The 25,702-nt window shown below is 38.3% G+C and overlaps 1 protein-coding gene across 16 annotated transcripts in view; it reads left to right on the forward strand.

Moving 5' to 3' along the window:
- Positions 1 to 25,702, forward strand: part of ARPP21 (cAMP regulated phosphoprotein 21) — a 183,621-nt gene that overhangs the window by 445 nt on the left and 157,474 nt on the right. For 3 of the 16 annotated variants that reach the window (XR_009547063.1, XM_060180558.1, XM_060180560.1), the window contains exon 1: positions 300 to 1,053. The exons of 2 other annotated variants lie outside the window; for them this stretch is intronic. The gene's annotated coding sequence lies outside the window, so the exon portion shown is untranslated. Of the gene's footprint in view, positions 1 to 293; positions 1,054 to 3,017; positions 3,037 to 25,702 lie in introns of those variants that run through there. 11 more of the 16 variants (XR_009547064.1, XR_009547066.1, XM_060180547.1 and 8 more) reach the window with 8 other exon arrangements.

Here is a 25,702-nt window from a genome sequence, read left to right on the forward strand (position 1 = left end):
CCGCCGTGCCGGGTGGCAGGGAAGCCGGGACACCCGCTGGTGCCCAGCACGCGGCCATCTCCCGGGTGTGGCGGGTCCTGGGGGTGGGGGCGGGGGTGGCCTGCGGTCCGCAGCTAGAGGAGCAGCCGCGGGGCACATGCAACAAGGCGCGTAGCCTGCAGCCAGGGCGGGACCGGACGCGGGCGGGCGGGCGGGGAGGAGCTGGGCGCCACCCCCAGAGGCAGCGCCAGCCGCGTGGGAGGGCAGGGACTCGCCGGGGGCAGACGAGGAGGAGGGGAGGCAGGGGCGCGGGCCGGGGTTCAGACTGAGACTGGGTGACTCAGGGGAGGACTGTCGGTGTGTGAGACAGAACCACGGACAGGTGGAATCAGTGAGAGAGAGAGAGAGAGAGAGAGAGAGAGAGAGAGACTCGCTCCCTCCCTCCCCTCCAGTCGCATTCTTCAGTCCGAAGGAGTCGGCAGGGGGATACTGAGTGGGACAGGGACAGAAATGCAGACGCAGACAACGGGGAGAGGGACCCCGCATTACTAGGGGGGACAGAGAGGCTCGCAGGGGCTCCGAGACTCACTCACGGACTGACAGCAAGTGAGAGTGGCAGTTCCACGAGCAGAGCACAAGAAAGCCAGGATTCTGCTCTGAGCTGCCAAGCTACGCGACAGACGGGCAGACAGACTAACAGGAGAGACAGACTAGCAGACTGGAAGCTGGGGGCACACTGGCTTCCCTCCGCGAGCCCAGGAGAGGAGGCTGCGGCGACACCCCCTGAGCGCATCGGAAGCAGGAGACCAGCGGGGGCAGCAGGGTCGCCTGCAGAAGCTACCACAGTCCGGAGAAGAGCCCAGCCAAACGCTGCAGAAAGCTCCTGTGATCAACAGTTAAATAAATCGACCAAAAACCAAACTAAAAAAAAAAAAAAAAAAAAAAAAAGCCAAGCCAAAACAAACAGTTCCAGTCACATCGTTGCGAAACAATTATATATCTATTAATAAACAAAAACTAACTAAATCAATCAAGACACCAGGACGCTGGGGGGATATCCACATTTCAGTCAAGGTAATACTCAAGGTCTTCCGAAGTGAACATTGTGGTTTTTCTTTTCTTCTCCTTAATTTTCTCCTTCTTTCTGCCATATCTGTTTTCCTTGGTAATTGTTGATAGTCTGCGTTTCTCCTTTTGTGTTTGTGGCAAGCTGTTGTGTTTGTATTGTGATTTCATATCTAGGCAGGGTGGGGGGTAGATTCCCTCAATTCTAGACAAGGCATGAATGGGAGAGGGGCAGTTCTTTTTATCAAATACTTCGACGTTAATTTACACAGGGTTCATGGTAGAAAGTTTGGAATGTTCTTATTTCATTTGAAAAAGAAATACACAAGGATCGCAAAGTTGTAATTTGTTTGTTGTGCTGGTAGAATTTGAGGTCCCAGCTTCCTGGGTTGGGTGGGTGATATGTTTACTGTTTATTATCTTTTTCTTTATCCCTGTTTGACATCTGTTTCATTGAAGCATCCAACATAATGTCTTCTGTCTCTGGATGTATATATGCAAAGGAAACCTAGTTGAATTAGACAGGTGTCTAGAAAGTTTCATAGGCTTCTAGAGAAATCGGCTCCTAGTCATGCATAGAAATAGAGCTGGGGGGTACATGGTTGTTATTAGCTGTTGAGGTTTATTAGTTGATCTGCTCCTGAATGCAGGGTGAGGAGAAACCAAGTCTTAAAATAAAAAGAAAAGAAACAAACACAAAGAAGGAATTGAAAATTGCACAAAATGGAAAGCTAGAAAGTACACTGCAAGGCTTGAAGATAACACTTCTCATGAGAATGTGTGTAGAGTGCAGATATCCATTTTGATTCCTGATTTTTTTTTAAGTTTATAGGTATGACACATGAGTCTCTCCAAACAAGAATGACAGCCCCCAAAGCTGAATCGAATCTGTACCAGATTTTGATCAAATGCTAAATAAAACCTAATTGACTCCCAGCCCTACCTCATTCATTTTGGAGATCAGAATTGCTCTGATTGCTTTATGAAAACAGTGAAATAGAGATGGCAGGAAATCATTGTCCATTTTATAAAAGTTAGAAAATCCTTGATACACACTTTAAAATAAAGGCAACTACTTCTTTAATCCTCTGCATTCATGCCACCGCTGGGCTTGCATGCCTTAGCAGACTTTTAGTTAATGTCATTTCTACAAAACAGTCACCAGAAAACCAAGAGCTCTGGCTATGTGTTCAAACAGATCAGTAATCTGTCTTGCTGGTAATTGCTTCTGTTGCACTTGGAATGTGGATCGCATGTGGGAAATTATGTATATACTACTTTTAGAGGTATCTTAAGGTAGGTATTTGTGTTTAAGCCTTTATTTCCTTTCTTACTGCATCCTTTTATTCCTCTGTATCTTATCAGCTAACATATTTTTTAGATTTTCTGCAAGTGAGTTCACTGTCTTTAAGGAATGCACTTATCACAAAAAAGAGACAAAAGACTGACTGACTGCTATCTCTCAATACTGTTATGATTTCATTGAAGTATATTTTGAGACATTGTGCTGCTGTGCATAAGTATTTGGACAGGATATGTTATCTGGTAGATGAGACAACTCAGATGTAGGTGATAGACCACTTAGCAGCACTTTGCTTAGTTGAGGCATATTTAAAGAAATGTATGCAACTCCAGAAATTGGCTTTCAGTTTCTTGGTGACTTAATTTCACTACACACTGATTTCTCTTTTACAGCATAAACCTCAGACGGAAACAGGTTTGTGTGTGCACTGTTAGATTTGCAAATTGCTGGTCTCCCAGTTGACTTTCCCTCTTACATCCCAGCTGAGCATGGTTACCTTGAGAACTGTGGCATCAGCCCTGTTAGAGCATGCTCCACTGGGGAGTTTGGTGTAGTCTATTTTTAATGCTATTTAATGAAGGAGTGAGCGCCTCACTCAGCAATAAAGGAAGCATGATGGAAGACAGAGCAGTGCGTGGTTATGGATACTGGAGGATATTTGGAAATGTACAGACTGGCTGCAGGATATGGTAATTTCAACTATATTATACTAACAGAAATGAATTGATTTTAAGAGGAGAATTTTACTAAAAATTAAAAACAGTTTGATACGTGTTTTCATAAAACTCTTTAGTAATTCTTAGAAAGAAGATTCAGTAAATTGAACGTATAGGAAACTTAAGGAAAATACAAACCACAGTTACCTACATATATACCAGTTTTAATTCAAGCTGTCAGATTTTTTTGGTGGTAAGAAGCACATAAATAATTTTAGATTCCTAAAATGTTCTGGTGAAGGGCTTAGAGCTGCAGAATGTTTTGGGTATAAAATAGCTAAAGTCCTTCTAAGATGTTATGGCAACTTGAAGTTTATCTTGTGTTTTGTGTTTTTGCTTGTTTGATTTGTGATTTGCTTTTCATTTTCTTTTATAAACTTGTAGCCTAGGTCCAAAATTGGGGCAACTAAGTGAAGCAGGAAGTTTTGTTGAACTTGACAGAATATTTCTGTTGTTTTCTCTTCTTACTTTGGCAGAAGTGTAGCAGACTATCTCACTGAAGGTTAAATGTTTAAAAACGTAGCCAGCAGAGGCTGAGCTGACGATCTCTGAAATGTTATAATACAAAGGAAATATCTAAATAATACAGCACATAAAGCCTAAGTCGTTTGTCTGTATAGCTATACAGAACACCTGTCTTGAGGTAGAAAGGGAGAATTTTCAATCAAGAAGCTTTCTGTTATTGTTTCATATTAACAGCATACTATGATCAGATTATTTGTTCAGAGTAAAAGTAATTAGACAAATGCGTAAGTATTTTGAAAGTCTATTAACATAAGAGAGACATTTTATTCAATGAGGATATGAACCATGTAATTGTTAAATGAAGTTGTTAAAACAATGAATAAAGTTCTGGAGTTTGCTAATTTTTATGAAAAAATATTCAGGATTTATTAAGGCAAATAGATTGCAAGGAGGTACTGTAATCTATTGTCACTTAAATTTACCACTTATACTTTTTCAAGGGGGGAGTATAATCTACACTGGCTAGAATATTTCCCTTGGTGCCGTGCTATTTGGACCACAGTGCTGATACCATTCTCAAGATAACTAAGTCAGTGGGCATTTTCATCTGAGTTCAATGTGTATTTTATCGTGGACAAGATAATGGTAATCTATATGAGTAGAGCGGGATGAGTCAGCCACTGAAGACACAGTGCACAAGGCAGCCAGAAGAGAATGTGAATGAGGAATCTCAATAGTATGGGAAGATAGTTTGAAGTCCATAAGTTTGGAAATTTGCGAATGAGCCATTTCTACATGTCAGTTTAATTCAGAACTGTTTTTGCGATAAAGGTTAGAAAAGATAGGGGACTTAAAGATGAAGTCGCCACTGAAAGCTATTTCTTCAAATGGTAAGTACTGGCATCTAACTGGCACTAAATTCTAACTGGCACCACATGGTGGTAGCATGTTTGGAAATTTGGGAACCTCTAACCATGAAAAGAATGGGCTTCCTTAAAGATTTGTTCTGTCAGCTACAAAGTTCTGAACATGTTTTAAATCAGTGGTGATGAATCTCTGAAATAGATACTTCCTCTCCTTAGACGAACGGTTTTAAGTTTTTAGGATATCTCTGGTTTAAGAGACTACGTTTCTACTGAGTGTGCTTTCTTTTATTTCTCATTATATCATTTACATTTAAATTTGAGGAATGATTTCAAGCATTGGTACAAGTAGATGCTGAAGGACTATTGAAGGTGAAACAGAATTATCAAGATGTATCTGGGAGGGTTTGATATGTCTCAGTTTAACTTTGCTTTTAAGTGTTAGTTTCTTTTAAGGTGTATTTGTGCCAAGTTCTAATAAATTGATTTCTTGCAGTGCCTCAGAGTCTTATAACTTAAATTAATTTTGCTCATTTTGGATTAAACCTGACACTGGATGTTCAAAGCTTTACTTATATTTACATTGCAATCAACTCTTTCTTGTGAGGCTTATATATGTAATGAGATATAGTATATTTAAACTGTAAGCATTAACGTAATGTGCTTGATAAAGAATAAATTACTCAAGACATTCAGTATTTTTTAAATGCTTGGTAAAGTTATTTTGTGGTCTAAAATCATCTGTGGTCTAATGATATTTTCTTAAGGCATAAAATGGCCATAAAAGTATTTTGAATGTCTATTTCTCTAATATTACTGACACTTAGGTCCTGGGAAATACTGCACAAGTGAACCAGTGAATCAGTTTTTTTGGTATTAAATCATGCTTTTAGTTTCAAACTGTCAGCCTGCATTTAGTTGTATTAGGTAAGTAGAGCATTAATCACTGCTATGGCCACAATGATACAATATTTTAAATCTTTCTATGAACTTCTCCAAGTTTATTTTTTTATCCCCACTTAACATACATGAAGATGCTACCGATTATATAATCTTATTTGCAAGTTTAGTAGTCAAACTATTTCTACTAGGATGAAATTGTAATTGTGATTTAACATAATGCCAACAAATTAGTTCAAAGCAGTCTCATTCTTCGTTACATATTAAGAATCATTCCTCAGTCATAAATTCATATAACATTTTAAAACTCATAGACATTGCCATTTACATAGCAATAAATTAATTTCATTTTCTCTAGTTAATAGAGATATCCCTTAGTAATTATCTCTTTTGAAAAACAGAGCTCATAGTACATTCTCACACTTGAAACTGATAAAATTCTTAAATTAGGAAACCACAGTGAATAGCCTGTCAAATATTAAGTTTTTTTTTCCACAAAATCATGCTTGTAAGTAATAGCATTGATTTTAAGGAAAGTTCAATATAGTTTCAATTGAAAAGAAGGACTCAGCCTTTTTAATAGGAAAACAAATATTGCACTTTATTTCAAATGTCTTGGTGAATTTTGTAAAGACTTACTGGTCATATCGTACTTAACGTTTCTGTGCAGAATTAGATCATGTAACACACAATGTTTTTTTTTTTTGCAGGCTTTATAAGAAACACTCACAAAATTTATCTGCTTAGGTAAATCAAATAATCCCTGATAGCCACACAAACTAAAAAAAAAAAAATTCTTTTTTGATGGGAACATTCACAAGAATTCAGTGATTCTTAACCAGCTTTAGTCTTGAGAATCATAAGAATGAATTTGGATTCTTTTACATTTATTTTGTCATTGGTTTGTTCTTTATTGCATACTAAATAATTGAAATAAGAATAAGGACTATCTCTAGGGAAATGAAGCCAGAGGAATGGTGCTCAATGTATTCAGCAGATTTTTCTTTTAATTGACAAATACACACACACACACACACACACACACAACATTCGTATCTGTACAATCATGCCTAAAGGAAAAAAAAAGTGTATGCTGACATATTTTGATCTTATTGAAACTTGAAAATCAGCATCAACATTTGATGCAAAGTATATCCTCTTTAAGAAACAAAAAGAAAGTTTTGTGGTCCTCCAAGTCCTAACTGAATATCCATTGGCATGTAAATCAAAAGGCCCAACAATCAACTAACTGCGCAGTAACTTGACTTGTTTTCAGGTGACAGCATCACCATTACATAAATCCAGAAAAAAAAAAAAGTCTTGGGTCATCAGAGAGTAAAAATGAAGGCATGAAAGAAAGCTCAGTGAATTTCAGGGAATATACTTAACAGTTTAACTTTTAGTTGTAACTTCAACAGGAAGACTAAAAAAGTTTTTTGTTTTTTTTTTTGCTTATTTTTATACATTTCCAAACCTGGTGGCTAAAATCTTCACATGAAGTTTTAACATTTATTGATAGGAAAATATTAGCTGTACTCTATATAGACAAGGTTTTCTTAGCTTTTTTTTTTTTTTTTGTGCTTGTTAATACACACGTAGCGTTGGTGAAAAAAACTCTGCAATGCTAGCACATCGCATAATTTGATTACAGAAATGTTGGACAGAAACTAAGCATTGATAGATTCCATATGAGAACACAGAGTCAAGATTTCAGTATGCACAGCCTTCAAATTCTCAGGGTTTCATTAAAATGCCACAAAAAAGTGTTAAAAAGACTTCGATTAGAATTATTTCTTTTTAAGAGGAAAAAACCCCTAAAATTTAGTTAAATGATGATGCTTTAAGCCAATACAGCACATACTTATCTTGAAGTTGTTATTTAATTCTGCCAAATTAATTATCAGGATTATGCATATGAGACAGTGTATATATGATGCTATTTCATCTATCTGACTGATGGAAATGATTGAGCTAGCAATTTTAAAATACATAAGTTTATGTTTGTGTATTTTTAATTTATGGAGATGTGCTGGCACTCTTTAAGAATTTTAGAAATTTATCAAACAACTGGTATAGTACTCAAAATGACTTCAGAAATGCCACTGCAAACAACTAGATGGTGTTACTGCTTCTGATTTAACTTTAGTCATGGCATGTATTTCCTTGGAAGAGATTGAAATCTTTTCTCCAACCTTGAAATTTTCACAAAATTACAAACAGCGTTCTGGAAAAACAAAATATTATGGGTGCAGCTATGGTTCAAATTCATATGGTTGCTATCACTTGAGAACAGAGAAACCCTCTAATAACTAGATGCCTTACTCTTTAATTATTAGTTATAATTTTCATCTAGAGCTGTAAATGTGTTTGTTTTTATTATTATATTTCACCTTCAGTAGGTTGCAAGCTTATATACATGGAAAAAAATGAAAATATTTCTATGGCTTTACCAGTACATATATCCTAGGACAAGGGGGGTGTTACTTTATTTCTAAAGTGGCTGTAATATCAGCATTATTTGACAGTTATGCTGTCAGAAAACAGAGACAGCTGTTTTGAACTCAGTGAGCTTTTCATTGAAAGTCAGATTAAAATCTGTGTATACCCCAGCTGTGCTCTGAGCTGAAAGAGTAGGAGTGAAGCCTACAGAGCCACCCTGGAAATCTTTGGGTTAGAGAATTGTGCAAAATTAGGATTATAATAAACAGTCGGGGAGAAAGAAAAGTAAGACTTAAGTATAGAGTTGTATCCAAATCTCACTTCACCGGGTTTGTCTCATAAATATGCAGCTGACCACCTAAACAAACAATCCCTGTGTTTGATTTATGGGCTAAGTAAATAGCCTGGCTATGACAGAGGCTCTTAACCAAGCTCTACTTCAGAGCTTCTGAAAGTAACATTGTGTAGTAACACTAGTTAAATCTAAACAAATTGCTACTTGTGTGACCTTGGCAGTTACTTCCCCAGGCCTATTTTGCAGGATTGAGGCAGAAATAAAATACTTGAAATTTAGGTAATATTTAAAAGAAACTCAATCCTTTTTTGCAAAAACTCTGTATGTGTCAGGAATTGAACCTGGGGCTTCCCACATGCAAAGCATCGGCTCCATCACTGAGACAAACCACGAGGCATCATAGAGGAAACTGTAGAGGAGAGTCCAGCCGGAGGCATACCTAGTTGAGCACAAGGACTTGGGTTAAGTTTCCCTCCTGCAGTGCACTCAAAAGTCTCTCTCTCTTTCCCTCTCCCTCTCTCTCTCTTTCTCTCTCTCTCTCCCCCTCTCCTTCCCTCCCTCCCTCACTCTCCCTCTCTCCCCCCTCTCTCTCTCCCCCTCTCCTTCCCTCCCTCCTTCCCTCTCCCTCTCCTTCCCTCCTTCCCTCACTCTCCCTCTCCTTCCCTCCCTTCCTCCCTCTCCCTCCCTCCCTCCCTCCCTCCCTTTCCTCCCTCCCTCCCTCTCCCTCCCTCTCCTTCCCTCCCCTTCCCTCCCCTTCCCTCCCTCCCTCTCCTTCCCTCCCTCCCTCTCCCTCTCCTTTCCTCCCTCCCTCCCTCTCCCTCTCCTTTCCTCCCTCCCTCCCTCTCCCTCTCCTTTCCTCCCTCCCTCCCTCTCCTTCTCCTTTCCTCCCTCCCTCTCCCTCTCCCTCTCCTTCCCTCCCTCCCTCTCCCTCTCTCCCTTCCTCTCCCTCTCCCTCCTTTCCTCCCTCCCTCTCCCTCTCTCCCTCCTTCCCTCTCCCTCTCCCCCTCCCTCCCTTCTTCCCTCCTTCCCTCTTCCCCTCTCTCCCTCCCTCTCCTCCTACTCCTCTACTTCTCCCTTCCTTCTCAACTTCTCTGTCGCTATAGAAAATAAATAAAACTACAAAAAATTTTGAAGAGACCACTAGAAAGCCAAATTATTGAATGGTAAAGCAATAGAATGTCACCATGATGGCATCTCCCTACATCCTGCACAAATGAGTAAGAATCAGTAAGCAGAACCTTAGCCAGATGCCAGGACCCTGAAATTGGATGCACTCAGGGTTGAGAAAAAATAATTTTAGACACAGCATAGTTTATTTCAAGAGTCTGGAGGGACAGCAAGCACCTGGACACCTAGATATGTGCCAGTGATCAGAACTCAAGGCAGAGTATTTATTGATAAACACATGAAAAGGAACTGGAAGATAAAATGTGCTTTTAGGTAAACACAATAGGAACAATTGTCAAAGCACAGTTTACTTTCAAGGTGTGGGAGACATTAAGAATGTGTTAAACCTTGATTACAGTTGTCTTTGGTTGTCATTAGTCAGGTGCAATTAATTCTCTGATGCCTCAAAAAATACTCAGATCACTCTATTGTGCACAAACCACAAACCCTTCAGGGAAGTAGCCAGAAGTCAGTTACAGATATGCATTTCGCATAATCTCAAGGCCTGTGGGCTGTCATTATGACTCTGACACTCTTTATACTTCTGTCTTAAGGGGGAGGGAGTGGTGATAAACGGAGGCCTCAAGCCTTGTTTTACTGGGCACCTGCTAACATCAGCCAGACACATTTTGTAAACAGAGGCTTTAGGTAAAATCAGTAGAATTTCTACTAACAACAAACATCAGGAAATCTGTGATCAAACAACTTCTACAGCACATTCACTTTGGGATGGCATGGGGGAAGAAAATATTTTTCAATGCCCTCTAATAAACTTAAGTATGCATGGATCATGTTGAAAGCATAAATGGTTATGCAGAAAGACTTCCATACTTGAGGCTCAGGGTCTTAGGTTCAATTCCTGGCACCACCATCAGCCAGAACTGAGCAGTGCTCTCATAAGATAATGATATAATAATCTAAAAAGCAAAGTGAACAGATTTTTTTTTTTGCCTCCAGAGTTATTGCTGGGGCTCAGTGCCTGCACCATGAATCCACTGCTCCTGGAGGGCATTTTCCCCCCTTTTGTTGCCCTTGTAGTTGTAGCCTTGTTGTGGTTATTGTTGTTGTTGATGTTGTTCATTGTTGGGTAGGACAGAGAGGAGGGGAAGACAGAGGGGGATAGAAAGACTGAGGGCTCGAACCGTGATCCTTACACCCATCATTGCACTTGGCGCCATGGGCGCTTAACCTGCTGCGCTACTACTGCCCGACCCCCAAAGTGAACAGATTTTTGGCTTTCTGGTGGTTCTAAGGCACTCCTGCACAGGTTTCTGACCATTGAACAAATGCCTGTTAGGCTATGGAACATTTTAGGTCCTGTGTCCCTCAACTCTGCATTTAATTTTGCTGAAAATAATAGTTTGTGTATCTGTAGAAATGTCCAGAGGAGAGAAAAGATTTCATAGTTTGGATTTAATCAGTTGGTTCTCATACGAAGGAAAGGAGAACCACAAACAATATTCAGTACAAAGCTGTGTGAAGCAGCACGTTAGATAATCACATTTTTTAAACCATAATTTGAATACCACCCACTTGTCTAAGGCATAAGATAATTAAGGCTATCCAATGAATGTTTTAAGAAGGTATCTGAATAAATTTCTAATTTGTTGCTATTCTAACATTTGATGAGAAACAAACCAAAAGAGAGAAAGGATGGATATTATATATAAATTTATACCTGTATCAATCAGTATAATGCATATGATTACATATCAGAGTTACTTGACTAATTGCAATGCCAAAAAAAAATGTATTTCTGAATGTATTTTTGTCTAGCTTTTTGTGTGACTTCACTGCTCAGAGACAACTTTTTCCTCAGATAGAGAATAAAAGAGACAGAGAGACAAATGGAGAGAAAGACATAGCCCTGAAGCTTCACACAAAGTGAAATGAAGGTCAAATTGGAACCTGGGTCATATGTGTGGTAAAGCATGTGATTTATTCACACAAAGCCTTCCGTGGACTCCCAGTTGTGTTTTGTTCACTTCCCTTAGAGGCTTTTGTTTGCATGTAATAAATAATCAAAGTTTTTTTTTTTTTTTTTTCTGATTAAAATTTGACCTTTAGGGGCCAGGCAGTGGCACACCTGGCTATGCACATACATTACAGTGTGTAAGGACCCAGGCTCAGGCCCTTGTTCCCATCTGCAGGGGGAAAGCTTCACAAGTGGTGAAGTAGGGCTGCAGGTGTCTCTTTGTATCTTTCTCTCTGTCTCCCCTTCCTTCTCAGTATCTCTCTGTCTCTATCAAATAAATAAATAAATAAATAAAATTTGACCATTAATTGTTGAAGACACCTACTATGAATAATTTTAAATTGGCTTTTGTGTATATTTTCACTAAAGTTGCAGTTAATTTAACATTCTTTTTTTCTGAAAAAAAAAAGAATAGAAAGGAATAAAAGATGTCCATTCCATATATAAAGTTGTTAGTGCATTAAAGATTATTGAGACCCATGTGAAAGGAGTTTCTGACTCAAATGTCAGGCAATGACTATCTTCCCACAGGACTAGCAAATTAAGTCTCATTCTACTTAAACTGAATGCACATACCACTTTTCCAGCTATGGAAAGGAAATTAGTTACAATTAACACTCAGTCTGGTCTTGGGAGAGGAAAGGAGCCTAAGACAAGTTTACAAACAATTTCCAAGTATTTGGTACATAGAACTAACGGCAACACATACTGGCTGGAGGATCTTGCTGTTTGAGATGTTAACCACGGTGAAGGTAAGCCAGAAGATGAGGACTGAGTTCAGTCTTCCAGAGAACTGGATCTGAGGACAGTCCTGGATTAGAAGGCAGAGGTGAAAGAAGGAAGTAATAACAAAGTGGGGGCTTCTAGATCCTTCGTCCCTTCTGATGCAGAGCAGTTCTAACAGTTATAGTTACCACCGTTTCTTCTTGCTCAATGAGACTAGCAGTGAGATTAGCCAAGGTTTACCATTTGGGTAAACTTAATTTAGATTTACCATTTAGGTACATATATAGTCCACTTAGAATTATTGAACGCTGGTTTAGCATCTTATTCCTATTTGTGAAAGTAATAAAATCCAAAAAGGAGGTATTTGCTGAATAAGAATGAAATGAATTTTCTTCTTCTTTTACCTTCTCCACATTTAGATATTCAAGGGCAGTTCTGATATCATGAACTTCTACTATCTACTTTCCAAGAAAATCAAAAGGAGGTACTGTAATCAAATCAGATGAGTAGCACATATTCTTTCTTCTCTAAAACTATAGTAGGCCACAGAGAGCAATAGATTCTGATAAAGTTGATATTCTTATGACAAAGCCAGAAAAATGTATTTGACCATATAATATCAAGAGTTGAATAACTTCAAAGCAAGGTGAAAGAGCTGAGCTGTGTCATAGTCAGTGAGACTTGTCTGCATCAGATAGAATCATTCACCCATACATTATTTTTCAAATGTTTATCCGGGGCTTCTTGTGTGCCAGATCTCATGCTAAATATATTGAAACTTATTAGAATTTTATAGGCATTTAAGGGAGATAAATGCATTTTTAACAATTTGAGCAATAACTACTGACTTTTTGTTTGCTTTTATAATTTTTTAAATTACTATCTTTATTGGATAGGGACAGTCAGAAATTGAGAGGGAAGGGGCCAGATAGAAGAAGAAAGATAAAGAAACAACTGCAGCCCTGCTTCACCACTCATGAAGCTTTCCACCTGCAGGTGGAGACTGGGGGCTCGAACCTGGGTCCTTGTGTGCTGTAATATGTGCACTCAACCAGGTGGGCTACCACCCAGCCCCTAACTACTGATTTTGAATGTAAGGAAAGTCCAATATGATATTAGGATGGTGGGAAAGTCATGACATTTTTCTGTGTAAAAATGCATCATGACTTTTCTTACAACCCCACAGATTAACAGTATCTTGGATGACACAGCAATATGAATTAGTTTTGAAATATATTTAAGTATTTTTGCTATCAACACGTTAGAGAAAGGAGTATACCTTAAGGGTAGAAACCATGTTTCCAAAAGCAGTAATGGAAGAATGAATACTGTTAGGGAGTTGTTAGAGAAAAGTTCTACTCATGGTAATGGGCCAATGTGAACCACACTATAGCAAAGGAAAGGAATTAATGTGATTAAATTAAATGTGAAATTAGAGTGTTACTCACATTCTCTCCTTAGTTTTAGAAATACACACATTGTAACATTGCTAGTTGCTAGCAGCTGATTCAAACCGAGTTAAATTATGAACTGCAAATTCAGGTACAAATTATACCTACTTTGAATCTGTGCAGAATTTAAAAGTAGGCTTATCTAGAGATTAATTAATTCTTTGTATTTGTTAGGAAAGTCAACATTTTTCTGTTTGAGAAATTAAATGGGAAATGATTTAAGGGTGGTTTTAACTAAGCCTAGGGAGGAGTGGGTTTCATCATATACATAAATAGTCCATTTTTCTGTACGACTTTATACTTATACAGTGCTGGGTATCCATTACTGTAAAAATATTACAAGGTCAAACAGCATAAAAACACTTAATTTAGAAATATAATTTGATCATAGAGAAGGAATGACATATGCTTCTGGAGGGATGCTTTTGAGAGTAACTAATTTATCTATAAATTACCTCAGAATCATTTTTGTTTGTTTATATTTTGCCACCCAGTTTATTGCTGGAGCTTGGTGCCTGCATAATACATTTACCATTACAGGCCACCATGTCTTTTTTCTTCTTTTTTTGCTTTTATAGTATAGAGAGAAATTAAGAGGGCAGGGCAGAGGCAGAGAAGGAGCAAGAAAGACACCTCTCCTGTAGGTGGGGTTGTAATGAGGTACACTCAGTCAGGTACACCACCACCTGGCCCGTCTAAGAGTGATTTTTCAAGGATGTAGTTTTTTTCCCTTAACACAGATGAAAATTTAGTATAGGGAGCAAAGCAATCTCTCGCTCTCCCATTCTATACATATATATATATATGTATGTATGTATAATCTTACTCTGAAAAAGACTCAACGTTTAGAAATTTTCATGGTAGAAATTATCCTAAAGCAACAATACTATATGTATACTCTCAGTTTATAATTTTAATGATCCAGTTTTTCTGTGTAGCATTCTGGGGTCAGTTTTATATTACACTGCTATTATATTCTGGTTCTACATTCTTTTAACCCTGCACAGGTAATAATAATGCCAAATAGAGTGAAATGATTAGAAGTTATTTTTATGTAGACTAGCTATTTCTTAAACTAAAAAATGGAAGATTTTGTGCTACAGTTCTGGAGTCAGTCCACGTTCTATAACTAATTAGTATGTTTCCTCTCTTCTTCTTCTTCTTCTTCTTCTTCTTCTTCTTCTTCTTCTTCTTCTTCTTCTTCTTCTTCTTCTCCTCCTCCTCCTCCTCCTCTTCTTCTCTTCTTCTTCTCCTCCTCCTCTTCTTCTTCCTCTTCTCCTCCTTCTCCTTCTTCCTCTTCTTCTCCTTCTTTTCCTTCTCCTTCCTCTTCTTCTCCTCCTTCTTCTCCTTCTCCTCTTCTTCTCCTCCTTCTCCTCCTTCTTTTCTCCTCCTCCTCCTCCTTCTCCTTCTTCTTTTAGGTAAGCAAAGAGAAACTGAGAAGGGAGGGGTGAGGCCAAGGCTGAGAGGGAGAAAAAAACTCCCACAGATCAGTTTTTCTGCTGTTGAAACCTCCCCCTGCAGGTGGGGGAAAGGGAGCACCAATATATTTCCTAAGTGTCAAAAGCTTTAGCTTCTTTCTGAAATTGGCTTGATGTAAAAATTAAAGAACAAGTATTTAGCCCAGTGCTTACTCTTAAGAATTTTTCCTGGTGCTCATATTTTCAGTTTGTTTTTCCCTTTGCGTGACACCACAGATACCTGTTAAATAAAGCATCCACTTAATATCCAGTCATGAAGATATTTTCATGGTTGGGGGCTGGGTGGTGACACACCAGGTTAAGAGCACATAGTACTCAGCACAAGGACCCACTTGAGGATCTGTGTTCAAGCCCCCAGCTCCCTACTGGTAGAGGGGACAACTTCACAAACTGCAAGGCAAGTCTGTAGGTGTCTCTCTTTCTCTCTCCTCCTCTCTCAATTTCTCTCTGCCCTATCCAATAAAAAATTTTTAATTAAAGATATTTTCATTATTTGAGAATCATCCTGAGTTTCATGGTCATGCATTTTTGAAATTCATTTTTATACAGTCGTTAAAAATCCAATGGCTCAGTGAAGAAAAGCTACCTGTGAATATCCAGATGATTTCCTAAAAGATAATCCTTTGCACAGGCAACGGCTTTTGGTTTCTTATAAAACTGAACAGGCGGTGGAGACCTTGAGAAATATATCTGGGCATGTATGATGTAAAAGTCTATCTGTATATAACTTTGCACTTGGTATTTATCTATATTCTAATACTGACTGACTTACATGGGGTAAGTTGAGGGCCTGGTAAGATTATATACAAAGTAAGTCAACAACATCTCCTAGATTTATTTAATAATAGTTTAGAGATTTTAGTCTTTATGTTTCTTTAGGAGCAATTTTTTTTTCTGAGAACTAGAAAGGATTTCAAATAAAATTAGGGTAGAACTATATACTTCGCAGTTAAAGCAAATAGCTATATTCAACAGAATGTCATTTGTATAATCAGGTTTGCCCAACAGATCTGACAAGAGATAAGAGCTCTAAAATCAATATTTTATTTTTTTCTAAAATCACAAGAAAATATTACATTATTTTAACAGGGCTGTGAAAAATAGTTTAGTTTTGGTGTTTTAAGAAAGGCTGAAGGGGTATTATTTAGTTCATCATATATAGATTAGATCCTCAGGCTTAGGTAGGGATAATAACACTTGTATTGTTAGTCAAGGAGTTTACAACAGTGTGACAGACCCACGCTTGTGAACTTGAAAGGATGATATATTTAGCTTCAATTCTTAGTGAACTCATCAAATGTACTGAGTGGGTAGAAAGCTTACATTCATACATACATATTTTGGATATTTCTGAGAAAGTTCATCAATAAAGAGTGAATACAGGGGAGTTGGGTGGTAGCACAGCAGGTTATGCACACAAAGCACAAGGACTGTCTTAAGGATCCTGTTCGAGCCCCTGGCACCCCATCTGTAGGGGAGTTGCGTCACAAGTAGTGAAGCAGTCTGCAGGTGTCTATCTTTCTCTCCCCCTCTCTGTCTTCCCCTCCTCTCTCCATTTCTCTCTGTCCTAACAACGATGACATCAGTAACAACAACAATAAAACAACAAGGGCAACAAAAGGGAATGAATAAATAAATATTTAAAAAAGTGAAGACAATCTAAATGAAAGGAATGACCTTTTTAATATTTTTATATATTTATTTATTTTCCGTTTTGTTGCCCTAGTTGTTTTTCATTGTTGTTGTAGTTATCATTGTTATTGATGTCGTCATTGTTGGCTAGGACAGAGAGAAATGGAGAGAGGAGGGGAAGACAAAGAGGAGGAGAGAAAGATAGACACCTGCAGGCCTGCTTCACTGCCTGTGAAACGACTCCTCTGCAGGTGGGGATCCGGGGGCTTGAACCAGGATCTTTACACAGGTCCTGCTGCCACCCGAATTTTTTTTTTTTTAACTGTTTAGGAAAGTCACTGAGTGGCCACCTGGGGAGGGAATCTTTACTTATTTTAATATTGATTACGCCATTAGTCCCATTTGTTCTGCTCCACAGGAATCACTTAATGAGGTTTGCATTCTGAATCAACTTGTTTCTCCAGTCCAAATTTCTATAGAGATTCAAGATTTCTTTAGGCTCTCCTGTAGCACAGGGACTGTGATAAGCAAATGTCAATATTCCTTTACAAATGCTGGTGCTTTGGATCACATTATATCCAAAACTGCCATGGGGGTGTTATTTTGGGGAAAAGTAAACGCGTTGTATTGCTTTGCAGCAGATATGCTAACTGATATTTATGAGCTATCTCACTTGTGACTGGAACTTTTGTGCCTATGTGATGTTCACACCGATACGCTTTTTGTGGTTCGAGTAGCAGCAAAGTTGCGGTTGCTGCATATTTGGGAGTTCTTATCACAGAAAACATGAAAAAAAAAGTATATTTATTAAATCTTTTACATTTTTATTTGCAATATGATTTACACTGTGCTATGTCATGATGTCATGGACATATGAAATAGTGAATAGGTACTATTTTAGAGATCAGTAATTGAAAATGAAGGAGTAGAATCAATAGGCACTAGGGTCCTGGTAAGAGAAGACCACAGAGAAATAACTTTTGAGAGCTATAGAGTGTGGGGGGGTGTGCATTTCAAATCTATACTTGTCACTGCCATTGAGGGTAAACCTGGATTCTCTGTTCCTGACTTTGTCTATAATTCAGATACATTTTCTCCTGCTGTCGGGAAAAGGCAGTAGATTTGAGGTCAAAGTGACTTGTTTGAATTCCCTCTTTGTCTATTCAAGTTGCATTAACCATATCAATATGTCCATAATACAGTATGTGAACAGTAATACTCCCTTTACAAGCTATCAGATGTAAAACTTCTGCCTCATCTCTTTTCTGCTCTTTCCTGCAGGGGTAATTTGTCCATAAATACATTGGCTTGTACAGGAATGCATGTAGTTAAATCATATACCAATAGTTGATTTCAAAGTGACATCCTGTTTTAGTTTGAGTCCATTCTTTTTTTTTTTTTATCTGTTCCTGGATTCTTGAATATAGATGAAATGAGTTTGGGGTGGTGGGATTCTTTTGCACTGATTTTCATAATGTGTTAATAATCCAAACTGTGTCATTCATAAAATAGAAATGGAGGTTGAAAAACTACAACACAGGGGCCGGGTGGTGGTGCACCTGGTTGAGCACACATGTTACAATGTGCAAGGACCCAGGTTCAAGTCCCGGGTCCCCACCTGCAGGGGAAAGTTTCACAAGTGGTGAAGCAGTGCTGCAGGTGTCTCTCTGTCTCTCTCCCTCTCTGTCACCCCCTTCCTGCTTGATTTCTGACTGTCTCTATCCAATAAATAAATAAAGATAGTGAGAAAAATGTATAAAGAAAAAAACAACACACATGTACTTATCGTTAGTATCCAAGTCGGTCTAAAACCGTACTGTTTATTGAAAGAACTTGGTGGTTTACACTGAAGGAGAAGTAAATACCAAGGGGTAAGTGATTAAGAGAAAGTGTTAATTTTCTAAAAATAGGATAAACAGACACATATTAAAATTTGGAAGGGGGGGCAGGTGATGGCGCACCTGGTTAAACGCACACATTACAGTGAGCAAGGATCTGGGTTCAAGCCCTTGGTCCCCACCTGCAGGGGGAAGTTTCATGAGTGGTAAAGCAGATCTGCAGGTGTCTCTCTGTCTCTCTCCCACTCTATTTCCCCCTTCTCTCAACAATTTCTCTCTGTCTGTTCAAAATAAATAAATAAAGATTAAAAACATTTTTTAAAAATTTGGAAGAGATGTCAAGAAAAATGTCATTGTATTTTTCATAATGGATTCATGAAGTTTAGGCTCTTAGATGCATGCTTCATTGGACTGTTCTGCCAGTTTTGGGGGGAAATGCAACACTATTTCTTTATATTTTGCCTTGTCTCTCTTTAGTGGAAACTAATATCAGGTAGACACATTTGTTTTTGACTTAACTCTCAATATGTATTTATGTAATTCACTAATATGGAGGGTGCAGTTTTTAGGTTTTGCTATTATGTTTCCCCTGAAATTATCTTTTGGAAAACTTAAAGAAGAATTAGCCAGCATGTGTTTTCTTCATAAATTGTTATTCATCCATTTGTTTTCTGCCAAGCAAACGCCAGCGACCTGCAACGCACATCCAGATACACACCTATTCTGTGCCTGGATTTCCCATGTTCGTTTGGCAAGAGGGTGACAGTTGCTTTTGGCAGATGTGCAAGATCAAAGTGGTCTTTTTATCCTTCTACCCTCAGGGAGTCTGTTTCTCAGATAAAGGAAGTGGTAAGCTTAACAGAAATTTGAGCCCAACCTGGAAATAAAGTATAAGTGTAGTAGGTATGATGAACTTACTTATTATTTGACAAAGCAAGTGACTTCAGAGAGACTGAATTTAGAGACTGCTTCATTTCTGTCAACTCAATGTTTAAATCATGTCCTGTCATCTGAAGCAAGTTGACAACCACAATAATATGTGTTTTCCATTTAACTTATCTAAACACTCTTAGAAGTATGATTTATTGGACAGATATTAACATTCTTTGATATCATTATATTGTACTTTATATGCAGTAGATACATTTTTCTAATTTTTTAACCTGTGTAGTTAATAGTAGTATTAGTGGATTTATATTGATAAATATTAGCCAGAACAAGGTGATTACTTCCAACTTTGTGGTTGGGAAATAATTTTTCAAAGAAAATATGGATGTATATTCCTGATGAATGTACCTGTTGATGTGATACACTGCTACGTACATTTAGATACACACCATAGTGACAGAGCACACATTAAATAATATATGTTAATTGTATTTTTTTAATATAAATATGTTGAAACTTATTTTTTTAATGAAGAAATAGAGATTTCTGCATATTTTTGATTTTTTATCTGGTGATCAAAATCGCGTCTACTGTCTGTCTTAACAAACGTCAGTTGGTGATGAATGGTTCATATTTTAAAACAAATGAGCCATCATGCTGCCTAAGTGAATTCTACCACAGAGAGGTCAGAGTGAGTGTGTCATCTGAAAAGAGTGAAAGTCTGAGATGATTACATTCTTTCTTCTGTAATAGACAGGAGTCTCTTCCCTGAAGCAGTAGTTTCAAACCTGCGTATACGCCAGAATGACTTAGGTGGTTTGTTCAAATATGAATTGTTAGGTTTCAGTCTGGGAGTTTTTGTTTCAATAAATGAGAAGTGAAAGTCAAGCTTTTGCCTCTGTAATATTTCCAGATGAGGCTTCTGCTCAACTAGTATCAACCATAAGCTTCCATTCCAGACTATAGAATATTCATGACTGATATTTAAGAAACAGTGCAAGAGTTCAAAATGTACACACGTCATGAAAATTTTTTATTTACTCTGGTTGAAAAATAAAAAAAACAAAAACAACAAAAAACTCTTTGGGGCTAGGCGGTGCTGCACCTGGTTGTGTGCGCGTTACAGTGCGCAAGCCTCTGGGTCCACACTTGCAGGGGGAAAGCTCCGCAAGCAGTAATGCAGGGCTGTAGGTGTCTCTCTGTCTCTCTCCCTCTCTATCTCCCCCTTCCCTCCTAATTTCTGGCTGTCTCTCTCCAATAAAAAAAGAAAAAAAAAACCCGCTCTTCTAGGGCTGACAAAATAGCTCATTTTGATAGTGCGCTGCTTTGCCAGATATGCGGTCCAAGCCTGAGCCCAGTTCCCAATGTCTTGAAGAAAGCTTCAGTGCTGTGGTCTCTCTGTTGCTCTCTTTCTCTTCTTTTCTATTTAACAAACAGCCTGGAGAGGTGAAGTCTAGAGATGACAGAAAAAGAAAAAGAAAAAGAAAATAAATCTTTTAAATATAAAACATTTCCAAATTTCCAAAGTATAGATGAGCCTTGCAAGCCCCACTTTAAATAAAGGAAAATTCAGGCTCATCTGTTTTTGAATAGTGATAGGAGGTTCCTTTTTTTTTTCCCTTGAGGTTATGAATTGCAGAAAATTCTGTGGAGATAGAATACCCTGTAACCTGTAAGATTGGGTATTTTAAAGATAAAGAAAAGCTTTAGAAAATAAAAATTGATGAACTTTTGAATTTGTAATTATTAACACAGAAACACACAGACAAAGGTTTATCATGAGTCCGTTTGTAAGTTTCCCCAAACTGGAAATAACTCTTTTTGTGTGTGTGTGTGGTCTTTTGTTGTTGTTGTTGCCTCCTGGGATATCACTGGGGCTCAGTGCCTCCACTATGAAGTCACTGCTCCTGGAGGCCATTGTTTTTTTGTGTTTGTTTTTTGTTTTTTGTTTGCCCTTCTTGTTATTGATGTTGTTGTTGGATAGGACAGAGAGAAATGGAGAGAGAGGGAGAGAAAGACACCTGCAGACCTGCTTCACCCCCGTGAAGTGACCTCCCCCTGCAGGTGAGCAGCTGGGGGCGTGAACCCTTGTGCTTTGTGCTATGTGTGCTCAACCCACTGCACCACTGCCTGGCTCCCCAGGACTGCTTTTTTATTTTTTAGGGGGTAGTGGAGCTGTTCTGTAACTTTATTGCTAGTTATACAAACTTATACAACTATTCATTCGTAGAACTGTGTTGTTCCCTGTCTCTAACAGTCAAACCTTGTACATAATTTGAAATGAAAAACATACTGCTGATCTTTAGTTATACCAAACAGCTGAAACTGCACAATTAGCAAGATAAAAGTATGAATTAATTTAAATAAATAAAAAACTTCCTCTCAAGTAAAAGTATAGAAGTAAGACTCTCAAAGAAGAGAAGGGGTTTCCATAAATGTTTATAAGGTTTTTTTTTTTTTTTTTCATTTTACTAAACTTAACCCTGTGGGATTTAGTTTATCACTCAAGGTTACTGAAAGTAATTTGATTCTGCCTTTTTTTTTTTTTTTACCGGTGATGAATGTTTTAAAGTCGCCAGTAAATACAGTAGTTTGTATATGTATAACATACAAGGTGTTTAGCTGCATGTAAGGTTCCTAGGCAAAGCTGAAAAAAAAAGTGCATGACCTAGCCCATCCTCATCTCCTCCTTGTTCTTTTTTTCTAAAAATCCTTCTCTATCACCACAACCAGTTTCAAAATGAATTTCAAAAGTAGGCTGATGATGCTCATTTCTACTAGCTGGAATAGAAAATGGACAACCTTGGAGATGTCACCCAGACACCTCCCACGCATGTAGGTGCAGACACCTCCCACGCATGTATGTGCAGACATCTCCCACGCATGTATGTGCAGACACCTCCCACGCATGTAGGTGCAGACACCTCCCACGCATGTAGGTGCAGACACCTCCCACGCATGTAGGTGCAGACACCTCCCACGCATGTAGGTGCAGACACCTCCCACGCATGTAGGTGCAGGCATCTTCTGAAACTGTCATCCACCTACAATCTGAATAGCCCACTCCTAGTGCCTGAGAAACTTGGAAGGAAGACGTTTTGAAATATCTACAGTTTTTTGAGATACTATGTTCTTTAAACACAGCTAAAAGGTCTGAGCCCACAGATGTGATCTAAGTTTAATTCTAGTCAAAACTATAATTAGATAGCATCAGTAAGCATTTGTTGAATTATTGAACGGGTATATATAAGCTACACGTGCAAAATATATATCACTGTGTGAATTACTGTGTGTTTGTAGTGTTTGTTATATATTGTTTTTAAATTCTTACAATCATCTGCAAAGCAAAAGCTTTCATTATTTCCACTTTTGGACGAAGAAACTGAGGCAGAGTCACTCATAGGCTCAGGTTTCAGGGCCTGGAAGTTCAGTATTAAGAGTCAACAATAAAACTGATTTTTATTATATTTTTGTATAATTTTTTCTTCCATTATGAACAGACTGGTATTTATGTTAATGCTGTACTTCATTTTATACATAACAAACCAGAGATAATTCTTAAACTCTTGGTTTTTTTTTTATTGGGAGGTGAATGGTTTACGGTACAGTTATTGACACAGGGGAACAATTTCACATCTCATCATGATAGGTTTCTGAAAAACACTCTCTCACCTCCAGTGTAGGTCCTTTTCTATCATCTCCTCTCCCAATTCCTGTCCTTCTGCAGAATCCTTTCATTGGTGCATTACACCAAAGCAGACCAGGCTTCATTCTAATTTAGGGGCAAATACATGACTATGATGAAATGAAGTACTTGAGAAACCAGGTGACAGCACATCTGTAAAGTGTGTTGTCTGTCATGTCTGAAGAGGTTCAAGTATACAGGTCTCCACTTACTGCAGGGAGGCTTCATGAGCAGGTAGACAGTGTTGCAAGTGTCTCTGTCTCTCCTCTCTCCCCCTCTCTCTATTTTCTCTCTGCCCCTAAAAGAAAAGAAAAATACAAGAAAAAGAGACCATAAAGAATGGTGATGGCATTATGTAGACACAGAGCCTCAAAGATAACCTTGGTGGGAGAGAGAAAGATAGAGACAGAGAGAGTGAGTGAGAGGAACTCGATCACCTTAAGTAGCTGTATTTTAAGTAGGATCCTTCTTAACTGATCCCTGTTTGACTCTCAGGCTCTGGTATATAGCTGGACTTACTCAGCAGAAAGTTACAAGTGAGCAAAAAATTTACGCATGATATGCATGGTGAGAGAGTACAGGCCAATCTTTTGCAGCTGGGAAGAGTAATTAGCAGCTCCATGAATTAGGGTCCTGTTTACACTTTTATCCAAGATAATCATTTGTTTGTTTTAACTAAGATCCTCTATATAAAACAGAGGCATCAATCCTCATATTTAAATGATAAGGTCTTTGGAACTGACAAATACTGTTTGCATTTCAAAGCTGGAGTCCTGTTACAGTACACATTTGTTCGCTTGCTGACATTGGTAGTAGAATCAGGAATTACACAAATATGGAGTTATTCTGCAGATAGATATGAGAGCAGTATATGATCTCTTCCAACAGTGTATCTGACACAGACCTTTGAAAAATACCTTTTATGTAAAGTTCTAACACACAAACATATGTACATCCCTACAAACGTACATACATGTGAAACAAACATTTACCAAATAAGTCATAGCCCTATTAAGAATAATATATTATAACCCTATCATATTCTACTTGAGTTCTTTTCACTTCATTATATCCTATAATCTATTTCACTTTGGAAATTAAGGTTGCAACCACTGATTAGCCTTTGTGATTTACTACCAGGTAGTAACTTCTTCTTTCCGTAGCCAGTCAACAGCGTCAGGTTGAGCCTGATATAAAGTTTCTTATAAAACAGTTATCTACATAAAAGCTTATTTGTGACTCTTCTTTTGCTCAGTTTGTAAAAAGGAACACATGTGATATATATATATATATATATATATATATTCCCCTATACAAGTTAAATCTAATCACTCAGTAAGTTCTTAGTGATGAGTCAACTGATTTATTTTGGAAATCATGGACATTTTTCAGTATAAAATTAGAACTTTTTTTTCCCCATAGCATTGCTTCAGCTCTGGCTTATGGTGGTGTGGGGGGATTGAACCTGGGACACTGGAGCCTCAGGCATGAGAGTCTCTTTACATAACCATAACACTATCTACATAACTTTGCATAAGGTGGCCACTGGGGGCTGGGTGGTACCGCAATGGGTTAAGTGGACATGGCGCAAAGTGTAAGGACCTGCATAGGGCTCCCGGTTCCAGGTCCCAGCTCTCCACCTGCAGGGGTTTGCTTTGCAAGCGGTGAAGCAGGTCTGCAGGTGTCTATCTTTCCCTCTTCTCTCGATTTCTCTCTGTCCTATCCAACAACAACAACAGCTATAACAACAATAACTATAACAACCACAACAAGGGCAACAACATGGGAAAAATAGCCGCCAGGAGCAGTGGATTCTAGTGTTGGCACTGAGGCCCAGCAATAACCCTGGAGGAAAAAAAAAAAAGCTGAATAAGGTAGCCACTGTTCTCCCAGAAAATGTTTGCTTATCTGTGTTGTGGCTCTCATCTAGCTGTACAGCATTAGGTCTGTTTTTTCAGTCATACTTTTTAGTCATACACTTTAAAACCACAATTTAAGTAAAATAGTATTAACATATGTGTATTATAAACAGTTTTAAACAACTGAAAATGTTGCACAACTTCTCTAACTAAGAAGATTACAGCATTTATCTTTTAGGGACACTTCTTCATTATCTCTTATAGTACAGTTACCCCGATGGTTCCTGGAAACCCAGAGAGAAGCAATGCACCACTATCCCTGTCTTTCGGGGGGGAACTTATAGCCTGATTCTCAGAAGTTTTGGAGCCCTGTGATGAGGGCTGGCATAGAGGTGTGTACTCTGATTGATGTAGCTGTGAACAAAGAAAAAAAAAATCCAGGTCACAGGGAGAGGAGACACAGCTAGGGGTTTTTTTAGGGAAAGGGTACTTATGCTAAAAGCACTATATTGTTCAAGAGCAGCTCAGTTATGCAATGTGGGAACATGATGACGCCGGAACAGTTAAGACTCGCCTAAGTTTTTCTAATAAAAACATCAGAGAGCTGTTTTGTGACAAGTGTCACAGGTGTGCATTGCACCATCTGCTGGCACAGGGAGAGCACAAGACTCATAGCCAAAGGCTAAGCAATGTTTTAGCCCTGACAGACTGTCTGAACATCCTTCTCAGGGATTTTTAGAGTATAACACTTGATTTCTTTCCCCCTTTTTGATCAGATTTAATGCAAGGGCCTTAATAGAAATGATGATTCCAGGGTATCACTTCAAAATTAGGGAAAATGTGTTTGAATATTTATATTTAAGTGATTATTTTCTACCCTTGCATGAGACACTGTGGCCTGGTGTATTCATAAAGCAAACAGTAAACTTCATGGCATCCATAAATGGTGGACTGAACCACTATATGACACTTATCTTT

This window comes from Erinaceus europaeus, chromosome 21, assembly GCF_950295315.1.
Source record: "Erinaceus europaeus chromosome 21, mEriEur2.1, whole genome shotgun sequence".
NCBI lineage: Eukaryota > Metazoa > Chordata > Mammalia > Eulipotyphla > Erinaceidae > Erinaceus > Erinaceus europaeus.